The sequence below is a fragment of the Podarcis pityusensis genome (genome assembly GCF_964106645.2).
Source record: "Podarcis pityusensis genome assembly, chromosome: 10".
NCBI lineage: Eukaryota > Metazoa > Chordata > Lepidosauria > Squamata > Lacertidae > Podarcis > Podarcis pityusensis.
This window is the reverse complement of record NC_138035.1, coordinates 11,845,117-11,858,141: the sequence shown is the minus strand read 5'-3', so window position 1 is coordinate 11,858,141 and position 13,025 is coordinate 11,845,117. Positions and strand designations below refer to the sequence as shown.

Here is a 13,025-nt window from a genome sequence, read left to right as displayed (position 1 = left end):
CTGAACTAGATGACTCTATATGCACAAGACCAGGCACACTTCAATTATTATTATTATTATTATTATTATTATTATTAAAATTTGTATGCCACCCTACACCGGCAGGTCTCAAGGCTGTTCACAGGATAAAACACAACATAAAAACACAAAATACACAATCAAAAGGAAAACAACAATAACCCCCTCCTCTGTAAAGAGAGGCCATATGGCTTGCCTAATGCATTTATGTGACACCGCAAATGCTCTAATTCCAACTACAGTAGTACCTCGGGTTACATACGCTTCAGGTTACATACGCTTCAGGTTACAGACTCCGCTAACCAGAAATAGTACCTCGGGTTAAGAACTTTGCTTCAGGATGAGAACAGAAATCGTGCTCCGGCAGCGCGGCAGCAGCAGGAGGCCCCATTAGCTAAAGTGGTGCTTCAGGTTAAGAACAGCTTCAGGTTAAGTACGGATCTCCGGAACGAATTAAGTACTTAACCTAAGGTACCACTGTATCATACTTTTCCATGTATAAGATTAGGTTTTTTTTACTAAAAAATAATGTTAAAAAGGGGGATAGTCTTATACTTGGGGGCAATCTCCCCCCCCCCACTTTCTTACTTTTGAATCCCCCAAAATAGGGGGTGTCTTATACACGGGGGCATGTTATACATGGAAAAATATGGCAAATTTTAGAAGTTCTAGTTAAAGCAGAGCTAAGAAGCAGCACTGAGGAAACTACTGAAACAATAAAGAAACACAACCGAGAAAATTCAACCCTGCTGCTAGTTCTTTCGTACAAGCAAACATACTTCTGGATTCTGTCCACAGCACCTGAAAAACACACACACACACACACACACACACGTTCTTTCTTGAAGGTAGGCCATTGCATCTGGAGGAACAAGCAACGCATTAAAAAGCATCGCAGAAAGTGGCCTATTGATTGGTGTGTGTCGGGTTTTTATGCCGTTTAAAATTCAATTTGCTTGATCGCCAGTTGAGTTGCTGCTACAGTTCATTAAAAAGTCCCAGTTGGAGGCCAACATTATTCATAAGCTGGTTATTCATCCCGGCTCCTCAACATCCCTCCCCCGCCCACAAAAAAATACCAAACACATTCAATCATGCTTGTAAATATTAGCGTTAATCTTCAGTAAAAGCAGAAATCTCACTATCACTCTTGGAAAGTTTAGAAACTTTGGCAAGATGCCCGGGTAAAAACCACAGCAGTTCTGGAGAGGAACAGGGAAGGCAGGCCATTCAGACCTGGCTGGTTCCAAAGAGCCAAGTCAGATCACTTACGAAACAAAAAGGTCATGTTTAATGTTAGCAAAACATTAGTGACAATAGAAGGGCAGATTTCTTCCTTTGCCGTGAGAAATGGCCCTTGCTTTTCAGACTGAACTCCGGGAAGAGTCCAAGCCCATGTCCAAATTTTCATTACAATTTAAAAATATCTGTCCTTCTTCCAAAAAGATCCAGACAGCATGTATCTTCCCTTCAGTTTTTATTGCAACAACTCTGTGAAGTTGCTTAGTGAAATATACTCAGAGTCGAGCGTGAATATCATGCTCTTTAGTCAGCTCATAGTAGCAATGAATGAAACTTTCCCCAAAACGTCTAGCTATATATACATTATTTACGCAATGGGCCCCTGCGTGATTGGCTAATTCCGGGCTGCTCCTGTAGGCAGGTTGCGGATTCACTTCCTCCAGAAGCCTGATTGGTTGCTCCTGCAAGCCAATCAGGTTGCGGATTCACTTCATCCAAGAGCCTGATTGGCTGCTCCTGCAGGCCAGTCAGGTCACTGATTCACTTCCGCCTGGAGCTGGATTGGGTGGCTCCTGCAGACCAATCAGACTGCTGCATTCTGGATCCTATTGTTCTAGGATTCAGCTCAGTACATAACAGTTAGGCTGGTCCTAGGCCACCAAATGATCTTCCCAGTGTAAACACGTCAGATTAATTTTTTCTGATTTATGCTATACTTCAAGTGTTTTCAGTGGTCTGTGTGACTGAACTCTATGGGTTGCATTCAACTAAAGTTTAGTCAGAGCAGACCTCCTGAAATTATCAGACCTTAGTCATGCACATTAATTTTATTGGGACTTTTCTGAGTAACAGAGAGTTTAGTGCCACCTTATGTGTACAATTATATATGTGCAGTTTGGGTTAATGTGCAAAAAGCATTCATATGTGGTTAGTATTATTTATTGCACTTATTTACAGGAAACAACCCAATGCGCCATCACATGAAACAGTACAAAGGTTATAACCAGTATCCAAGTTATAGAAAATGCAAACCTAAGCACACATCCATTCATACTAAAGGCAGATCTCACACAGCTCCCCCACTGAAAAGAGGTCACAGATTTGCCCAAACCCTCCAGATTAAGGGTTTTAAAAAAGGAAAAAAACAACTGCCTGGCACCTTAAAGAAGATAGTGATTGTGCAAGGCATGTGATGCTGTGAATGGATGTATCTGTGAGGAAAGGATTGGGAATTTTCTGTGTTGGAATATGCACAGCTTGTGGACCTAACTCATAGAATAAGAGAAGAACAACAACATACGTTTAAAGAAGATTGAATATATGGTGGGAAATTGTGTACATTTGAAAATGTGGGCAGCATTAAGATAAATTCAACAGTGTAAATAAGTTTGAGTGGATGTAATAGAGGAATACTGAATGGTTTATTTTATGTAAAATATGCAGGGATTTATGTTACGCAAAATGAACCAAGGGAAAGGAAGAGGGGAAGTGATTGATATTTTGAGGTTGTTTAAATGAATATTTTAAATTGTAAAACAGAAAATTTAATAAAGATTATGTTTTTAGAAAGAGAACTTTCTGCGTTGAGCATTCTACAGAGAAGTTTCACAGCACAGCTGCAGGGGTGAATGTGGGATAGAGGAGCGGAGAACTTCCAATGGCTTTGGGGTGTGTGGATCATGTCACCTGCATTTTTAAGCAATCGGTGACAGTAGCACAGCGAGAGGCATCTTCTCCTCGCAGCTGGACCTCAGCAGAGCTTTCTGTCAATTGCATAAGAAGAACCTAAGAGCAACCTGGCCGGATCAGGCAAAAGGCTCCATCTAATCCCACTGTCTTCTCACAAACAGCACTTGGGTGCAACAGCACTCTTGCCCATCTGCGATTCCCAGATATTCAGAAGCACATTGTCTCTGACGGCAGAGGTAGAGCATAGTCACCATGTCTAGTAGGCACTGATAGTACCTCAGGATACATACACTTCAGGTTACATACGCTTCAGGTTACATACGCTTCAGGTTACAGACTCCGCTAACCCAGAAATAGTACCTCAGGTTAAGAACTTTGCTTCAGGATGAGAACAGAAATTGTGCTCTGGCGACGCAGCAGCAGCAGAAGGCGCCATTAGATAAAGTGGTGCTTCAGGTTAAGAACAGTTTCAGGTTAAGAACGGACCTCCGGAATGAATTAAGTACTTAACCTGAGGTACCACTGTAGCCTTCAAAAGTCTATCTATGGGTATAAGGTAAAGGCAAAGGGACCCCTGACCATTAGGTCCAGTCGTGACCAACTCTGGGGTTGCGGCGCTCATCTCGCTTTATTGGCCGAGGGAGCCGACGTACAGCTTCCGGGTCATGCGGCCAGCATAACTAAGCCACTTCTGGCAAACCAGAGCAGCGCATGGAAACGCCGTTTACCTTCCTGCCGCAGTGGTACCTATTTATCTACTTGCACTTTGACGTGCTTTCGAATTGCTAGGTTGGCAGGAGCAGGGACCAACGGGAGCTCACCCCGTTGTGGGGATTCAAACCGTCAACCAGACTGATCGGCAAGCCCTAGGCTCTGTGGTTTAACCCACAGCGCCACCCGCGTGGGTATAGGATGGTATATAAATTCAATAAATAAAATCATCCTCCTTACCTACCTTATAGTCACATCAATCTCAGGAAGTTAGTGAGGTCTGCCTACGCTTGGATGAAAAATTCAGCGGCCTCTTAACACCCCCCCCAAAACTCAGGAGTTTTAACAAGTTCCCAAACCCTCCTCTGTGCTGGATCTCGACCTAAGTTTGAGGTTTGGGGTCTCCATCCCCATGGAGTGGGTTCATTCCCTCATTGGATTCTGCCCCTACAGCCATTTTAACCTCTCCCTCCCCCCTTTTTTTGTTGAAGGGGAAACTGACACAGTCAATTCTCCAGGTGCTCAGATTGGCTCAAAACATTACGCAACTTCTAATTCTTTCAGTTTGGGGAAGAGTTTAAAGTTTATCTAAGGTCAGCTTCTGGGAGCTCGTCCCATCTTTCCATCTTCCAAAGTGATTTCAGTTTAAAGAGTGGCATAATAAAGGAAGAGTACAACTCACCCTAATTTTTAAACAATCTGTTTCCAGCACTCTTCCCTGACCCCAGAAGCTACTCCCCATTTTGAAACTAAAGGCCAGTTTATTCTTTATACAGTGGTACCTCGGGTTACATACGCTTCAGGTTACATACGCTTCAGGTTACAGACTCCGCTAACCCAGAAATAGTGCTCCAGGTTAAGAACTTTGCTTCAGGATGAGAACAGAAATCGTGCTCCGGTGGCACGGCAGCAGCAGGAGGCCCTATTAGCTAAAGTGGTGCTTCAGGTTAGGAACAGTTTCAGGTTAAGAACGGACCTCCGGAACGAATTAAGTTCTTAACCCGAGGTACCACTGTACTGTTTATAATGTTAGCAAAAAAGGAAGGGAAACAAATCCTTAAGGCAGCACACACTAAGACGCGTAGCGAAAAAAGGAACACCGCCGCAGGAACATTAACGCAATAGAATCAGAAGAGATGCTTAAAGAGGAAACCACAGCGACAGTACAGTTCATCTGCCAAAACACTTCTCTATAAGCTACCACCACGTGTAAGCTAACTTCCGATGCTAGCTCTTAAAGAGGAGGCAGAGTGGATTGTACCAATTCAGACTACAGTTGAGGCATGCTGCTTTTAAACACTCCCCTGTGTAAAACAGAAGAAAACCCCAACAAACAAACAACCAGGTTGCAAAGCTTGCTGCTCCGTTTTTCGTTTAACACAGAGAAGAAGAGGTTCAAATATGTGACCCTCCACCTGCAGCCAGAACGATTCAATCCATGCTACCACCACAGCATTCTGCTTCGCGTGCAGATCATTCCCGACCCTGGAGAATTCTGAAGCTTCCCTGGAGACAAGCAACGGAAATTGCAGCGTGCGCATTGGCGACGGGTTGTAGAGCAGCTGGCTGCATTTCTCTATCCGTTGTTTACCTCGCCTCTTTGTTAGCAGTCAGGATTTCCCCAAGGACAATTAGCTGCAGTAGGAGATGTAAAGTAAGAACGTAAGAGCAGCCCTGCTGGATCAAGGCCACAGGCAGTCCAGCAAACCTGTTCTCAAAGATGCCAACCTGATGCTGCCTGTTGTGTACTGAAGTTCTCACCCTGGGTCAGCAGGGGGATACTGTAGATAGTTTTCACTCAGGTCCACCTATGCAAATAAGGGATTGAAAGTAACGTTCAGTGATTGGATAGTTACAGAAAGTTGTTACAGTTGAGTGGTACTGGAGCTCTATATAAGCAGGCTGGCTGAACCCTTCAGTTCTGTTCTGTTCTGGCCTGTGAATAAACAAGAGCTGTTTGAAGAATCGCTGAGTCGTCTGCTATGTCTACCCACTATTTAACACTGCCAATGGGAAGCCCACAAGCGTGACCCGAGGGCAACCACAGTCTCCTCACTGAAGGCTACCTCTGACATGATGGCTGTAACATTAGAAGGTTCTGCTTTCCGAACAGGGTCAGGATTGCCCCACTAATCTCTTTGGCAGGCAGATTCCCCCGGGAAGGTGCCACCAGTAAAAAGGCCCTGCACCTCACTGCCATGAGTCTTGGGACCAGCAGCATGGCCTCCCACTGAGACTTTCAACAACCACGGCGGTGGAAGGGTGGGAAAATAAAGCCAAACTGAAGTTTGTTTTGCTCGGAGAAACCACTCTACCTTCAGAAATGGCATTTGCATTTTGCTTCCTTTCCTCCTCCTTTCTGCACTAGAAATTTTATTAACTTGTAGACCACTTAATATTTTGGCTTACACTCAATTAAACTGAGGTTTACAGAGAGAGACAAGTGAGATTTAATGGTTTTATATAACATCCCTTGTCAAAAGGTTGCAGGATGATTAACAACTTGGAGCCCATCTGCACTTTACATTTAAAGTAGTATCATGCCACTTTAAATCATCATAGCTTCTCCCAAATGCTCCTGGGAAATTCATCTTCCCAGGAATTCTGAGAATTGTAGCTCCCAGGAATCTTTGGGACAAGCCAAGACTAGCTAAAGTGATACAATACTCCTTTAAACGTAGAGTACATATGACATCACAGCAACATAATGGAGAATGCAAAGCACATATTTAACAACCATAAAACACAAAAATTAAATCTAGTACAATTCACAATAACAAGCAATAAATAAAATTACACAGTGCAAGACAAAGTAAGCTACAGTGTTAAATTATTCACAGTATCAACCCACCTATAAAATCTGCAACTTAACCCCTGAAAAATAACATAAGTTGTTAATCTACTCCTCTCACTTCACCACATATATCTAAACGCGAGTGTCTGAAAAATTCTTTTTTAATCACCAACAGCATTCCGAAAGCCCAAGAACAGTGCACAACATGTATATAATTCACTATAATAATAATATAGTGCAACTGACTTTCGGAGTTGGTGTGTTGTGCAACAAGCACACAGAGTGCAAAGAGATTGAGTGTTTGGGGGGGAGGGAGGCTCGGTTAATTCATTGTACACAGATTGTACATTGACAATAAGGGTATTACAGTGGTACCTCAGGTTACATACGCTTCAGGTTACAGACTCCACTAACCCAGAAATAGTGCTTCAGGTTAAGAACTCTGCTTCAGGAAGAGAACAGAAATTGTGCAGCGGTGGCGCAGCGGCAGGCCCCATTAGTTAAAGTGGTGCTTCAGGTTAAGAACAGTTTCAGGTTAAGAACGAATTAAGTACTTAACCCGAGGTACCACTGTATTATAATATTATTATTGTTGTATGCAAAACTAGCTCTTAATCGTGTTAAGTCGAGCCCTATGACCTTTGCAGGACTGCATCCCCAAAGGTTTTACATTTGTGGTTTGAATGTGCCCAGAGAGGAGGAGGAGGAGGAGGAGGAGGAGGAGGAGGAGGAGGAGGAGAAGAAGAAGGAGAAGAAGAAGAAGAAGAAGAAGAAGAAGAAGAAGAAGAAGAAGAAGAAGAAGAATGGAGGACAAACTGCCCATAAAACATTTTCTGTTTGGCTATGGACAAAGCTCCAAAATCATACAAACGATCCATAAAAATTATCATCAACACTTGGCAGCCTCAAGTATGGGGCCTCTTTGCCACGAGGGGAGGAGGGAAAGGCTACAAAAAAAAATTATACTTCATGTTTTTTTGAGTCTTGAGTAATGTCACTATTAAGATGGGTTCATTACATAGAATTGTCATCCTCCAGATCCCTGGAAGGGGCTAGTAAGTGCTGTTTTGACACCTGGCCCAGATCAATGCTGGGGGTTTGGGGGGGGGGTTGCCTCTTCCCCTCTCTCTTTTAAGAAAACGTGATTTTGCATGGCAACGTCTCCAAGACAAACACTAAACAGAAAGATCATTTCCCTTCGCCTCCTCCCAGCCTTGCAGATTACACAGGTCTTCGGTTTGGCTGCGGCGTCACTTTGACAAACAAAAGGAACAAACAGACGTCTTTGCGTGCAGTCTGAGAGCATGCAAATATTGGACAGCTAATTGCTCGACACAAAAGTCTTCCAGAGCAATAAATCTGCAGCTCCATTAGTCGGAAAAGCTAGCTTCTTAACGTTTGCCCAACTTAATTCTTAAAAAATAAAAATATATATTAAAAAAGATGACCTCGACATTCTTTGAGGTACAACCACAACTCATAAATCAACAGGCTCTGGACATAACTGAACTTTATAAGTAGATCATGGGGACTTTATTGGAACGGGCACTGGTATTGTTACCACGAAACAATAATTGTTACCATGTCCGAGAAGAAAACCACCCCTGACGTTTCCAGAAATAAATTTTACTCGAGATCAGAAAAAGCTGTGGTGGTAGGGGTTTAGACACAATGTGGGCAGGAGAAAATAGCTTGTTTATTACCCTTGTTGGGTCAACATTTATTGTGCCAATGCACTCAAGACGGTTTGGAGCTCGGAATACTGGCTTGCAATTTAAACATGTGCAATACTGGCACACTGATGTCTTATGTAGACCAACTGCCTCCTCCACCACCAACACTCATTGCAGAGACAGAGGTGGGCTGGATTGGCTGTTGGAATTCACTTCAGCCCTGGCAGCAGGATAGCATCCTTTATCATGGCCTAGGACCCTCCTATGGGACCGCCTCTCCCGGTATGCCCCACAGAGGACCTTAAGGTCCATAAATAGCAACACCCTAGAGGTCCCGGGCCCTAAGGAAGTTAGATTAGCTTCAACCAGAGCCAGGGCCTTTTCAACACTGGCTCCAATCTGGTGGAATGCTCTGTCTCTTGAGACCAGGGCCCTGCAGGATCTGATTTCTTTCCGCAGGGCCTGTAAGACAGAGTTGTTCACCTGGCCTTTGGCTAAGAATCAATTTGATTCCCTCCCTCCCTCTCTTTCTTTTTTCCTTTCTCCTCCTGTCAAGAGGCTGCATTTTAATGTTTTAATGTTGTATTTTAATCTTGTTTTTAAGTTGTATTTTAATCAACTTGTTTCTATTATTGGTTGTTAGCCGCCCTGAGCCCGGTCTTGGCTGGGGAGGGCGGGGTATAAATATAATTTATTATTATTTACTATTATCGCACCTGAAGGAAAGTGGGTGAGTTTAGTGGGTGCCGGATGGACCTCACGGCATGCAAAGATCTCTACTATGAAACTGTGGGAATGGCTAAAGATGGACAGTCAAGAGTCCTGTCATCACTCAGGCTAACTGTTTACCAAGAAAGAGGGCTTGCTGCTACCTGCACAGGTGTGTTTGGGGGCTGCTGGAGACATAGTGCTCTGGATCCTTCCCCCTGTTCAGCTGCTTCCTGAATCAGGGCAAAATGGGGGCAACCCCCCATGCTTCCAACCCCATCACTCTCCCCCTTTCTGGCCCTCCCTCGCTGCTGACACCTGCTTGCCCCTTCTTCCATGTACAGTCTTCTCCGCAACCTCCCCCTCCTCCAGTGTGGTGTAGTGGTTAAGAGCAGTGGACTCGTAATCTGGTGAACCGGGTTCGCTTCCCCGCTCCTCCACATGCAGCTGCTGGGTGACCTTGGGCTAGTCACACTTCTCTGAAGTCTCTCAGCCTCACTCACCTCACAGAGTGTTTATTGTGGGGGAGGAAAGGAAAGGAGATTGTGAGCTGCTTTGAGACTCCTTCAGGTAGTGATAAAGCAGGATATCAAATCCAAACTCTTCTTCTTCTCTTCTTCTCCACAGCCTTGGGGAAGCCACCCTGGCTTGTGTGGCACCAGGAGACACTGCTCTGGCACTATGGCCTCAGCCTCCTCCTCTGCCGGCACTGCTTTCAGAAGTGCCACGACAGAAGGAGAAAGATGAAGAGCAGTGATGCGCAGGGTCAAGGTAAGTTGGTGCATCTTTTGGTTTCGTTTTTGGGTCCCATGCTCTCATGTGAGCCAACTGACCCCCGCTACAGAGCAGGATGAAAACGCACCTGTCTTTTTATATGCAACAACAGTGGCAAGAGTATTGTTAGCCCAGAAATGGAAGCAAGAAGAAATCCCGACGAAAGAAGAATGGCAGATAAAATTAATGGACCACGCAGAATTAGATAAAATGACAGGAAGGATTTGAAACCTGCGGGACCAGAGATTCACAGAAGATTGGAAGAAATATACGAACTATTTGAAGAGCAATTGTAATCAACAAATCACACTAGTAGGACTACAAGAAGTTTTGTAAGGAGAAATATATGAAATACTGCACAGTAGAGAAAGAATAGGACATTAGTTATGAGATTTAAATGTAATAGTGAAAGTAAGAAATGTATATTAAGTGAATAGATTGGAAAATTTTCAGATGTGATTGATGGAAGTAAAAAAAATGGTATAAGATATGAAAATATGTTAAACTATTGTTGAAAATGATGTGTTGAAAACTAATATCTATCTATCTATCTATCTATCTATCTATCATCTATCTATCTATCTATCTTAAAAAAAAACCACGCACCTATCTTTTGGTCTTGCGCTCTGAGATGGCCGGAGCACAGAAGCCTACATGGGACATCTGGAAATGGGATCAGAGCTGGGGTGGCTTCTGTCAACCCTGGATTTTGTGTGCAAAACAGGACAGTTGGAGGGTATTCCAGCATAGCTGGGGTGGGATACCACCTCAAAAGTCATCCCAGACTATGCTCCAGCACCAGAATTCCTGCCTTAATTCAGGGGGGATCTCCACAGGAAGGGTTTGGGGACGGGGATGTATCAGAGGGGGAATATTATGGGAATGTTAAGGATTGTAGGAAAGGGTATATTGAATAAGTGTTATCCTTCTTTCACTCACGCTAGTAAGTGATGTAGCAGAGCAAAATCCCCTCAATATAGCTGGAAGCTAGTTTGCAGATTCGTTTGAATCTCTTCGTTCAGATTATTTCCTGGTGTCCCCTTTTGATCCCTCTTAAAAGAATAAAGACACGAGAGTCTTTCTGAGTAAAGTAACAAAATGTTTACTCACATTTCAGTTCACGGTTTGATCTCTGAAAGGCTTTGCTTAGCAGTTGCACAAAGAAACTGTGTGAATTCACCTCACAGGGAGGCTGAACTCATGTGCTGCTGGCTGAGAGCCAGCAGACAGCAAAATTACATCAAGACAACAAAATAGCTGCAGGAGAGCAGCATGGTAGCAAAAGATAGAACAACAAGCAAGTGAAAGACAGACTGATCAAGACTGAGAAAATGGCTGCATGGCTCGGCTCCTTTAAGGAGTCAGGCGGGGCCATGTCCACCTCCCAGATCACATGCAGGGGGAGAAAGCGCCAGACTTCCAGTGGAACAGGAAGTTACACTGACTGGGTGTCCCCCTGCTTGTGCCCATTCTAGGGAAAGAATGTTGCATTTGACTGCACCCATGGATTACATACCACAAATATCCTTGATACTGGCTGCTGTGCCTGTCCAAGCCCCCACCCTTGAAACAGAGATTTAGGGGAGTTATGAGGGCTGTCAAATATGTCTGGCACCATCCATACTGTGCTCTCCTACACATAAATTTCACTTAGTATGGTTTTTCCTTTGCAAAAAGAGGCAAGTCCAATGACACTCATCCTCATCTTGACAAAACTAATTTTCCATGCCTTAAATTCAGCCAACCATTTCTGGAACCTTTTTTTATTATTAAAGCCATGCTATCTTCCTGAAACATCTGCAAAGAGACATGATCAGAAGGCAGACCTTTCTACCACCATAGATGGACAAGAAAGAACTTCTTATATCCCAGTAAGCTTCTCCATGTTTGTGCATACATGGATTGAAGAAGTAATTTTGCACAAAGCAGCTATATCTATTCGTGTAGCAAATTTAATTATGTGTTCTTACACTATTTCACTGGTAGATTTGCAAATACATGCTGGGTGGTTTTCCAACCGAGGCTGCGAACAAGAAGAATCAATTATTGGAAGACTGAGAGAATCAGTTCTCCAGATCAGCGCAGGTTTCTAATTTGTTAGGTTTTTATGATGCTGGAAATGCAGACTCAAGGCCATGCATTTAATACACACTTTTCAATGCCATCACCAGTCAAATGTGCCTTTTGTACACATCGTTTATGCAAACCACATGCTTTTGTGCACTGAAAATCTATTGTAAAATCTGGAGAAGCATGAATTCCATTTGGTAGTTGCATTCTTGATCCAAAATCACGCTCAGAAGCATTGAGTTGGTCTTTAGCAAACAGCAGACCAAGCAAATCCCTCATCCCACCCTTCAGTTTATGGCAATCAAAACCATGCATGTAGAGCTGTGGAAAGACACTGACATAAAAAAAGGTAAAAAGGAGAAATAAAGAGAAGACTGGGAGAAGAACCGTAGATTTGTAGAGCTGGAAGGGACCACATGGGTCATTTGGTCCAACCTCATGCAACACAGGAATCTTTTGCCCAATGTGGGGCTTGAACCCACAACCTTGAGATTAGGAGTCTCATGCTCTACTGACGGAGCTGCCTGCCCAATCTGCCAAATGTCAGAAAGGAAAGCACCAAGACAGATGTTGAACCAACCCTTCTGAAAAGTGCAGATAAGCCCAAATTCCAACGCAGGGCGATTCGCAAAAGCTACAGCAGTTTCTTATTTTGATGATGAATACCGTCTTCTCTCTCTTGCTCACAAACATTTAAGTTCAGATGTAAAACTAGATCTACAGAATAACACAGCTTTGCATATGAAAAAATGCAATGGCTACACCTCTGTTTTCTGCACGTGCAGGGTGCAGAAGGGAGTCCAGCATAGCTCTCCATTCTGCATAGGTTTTATTTTCTGAGAATCCTCCGGAAAAATAATCACTCAAAGGACCTGTTGATGGCATTTTACCATTATACTGTTGAGAGTGTATTAACTTGTGGTCTGTGTCTGTGGTTTGGGAGCTGCACGGTCAGGGGAAAAACAACGCTGTCCAGAGTTGTAAAGACTGCAGAGAGAATAATTGGGTGCACTCTTCCCACCTTGGATCAAATCTATGCGTCCAGGTGCCATAAGAAAGCTGCAGAGATAGTGCAGGATAGTGCGCACCCAGGAAATGATCTCTTTCAGCTTCTGCCTTCTGGAAGAAGGTACAGGGTTATAAAGACTAGGACTAGCTGCCTGAGAAACAGTTTCTATCCAAATGCGATTTTCGTCCTAAACTCAGTGTAAGGTAGTCTCTATGGGAGCATATTGTATTTAATTATGGGGTATCAGAGTTTTTAGGGGGTTAAACAGGCTGGGATAGCAGGGATAGAAGGCTTGTTGGTTTTTGAATGTCTGATGTAGATTTTTTTTCAGTTTCGT

General features: G+C 43.6%; 1 protein-coding gene across 6 annotated transcripts in view; it reads right to left on the bottom strand.

Moving 5' to 3' along the window:
• The window catches only part of CELF2 (CUGBP Elav-like family member 2), a 524,880-nt gene that overhangs the window by 495,952 nt on the left and 15,903 nt on the right, over nt 1–13,025 (bottom strand). The gene's annotated exons all lie outside the window — the stretch shown is intronic.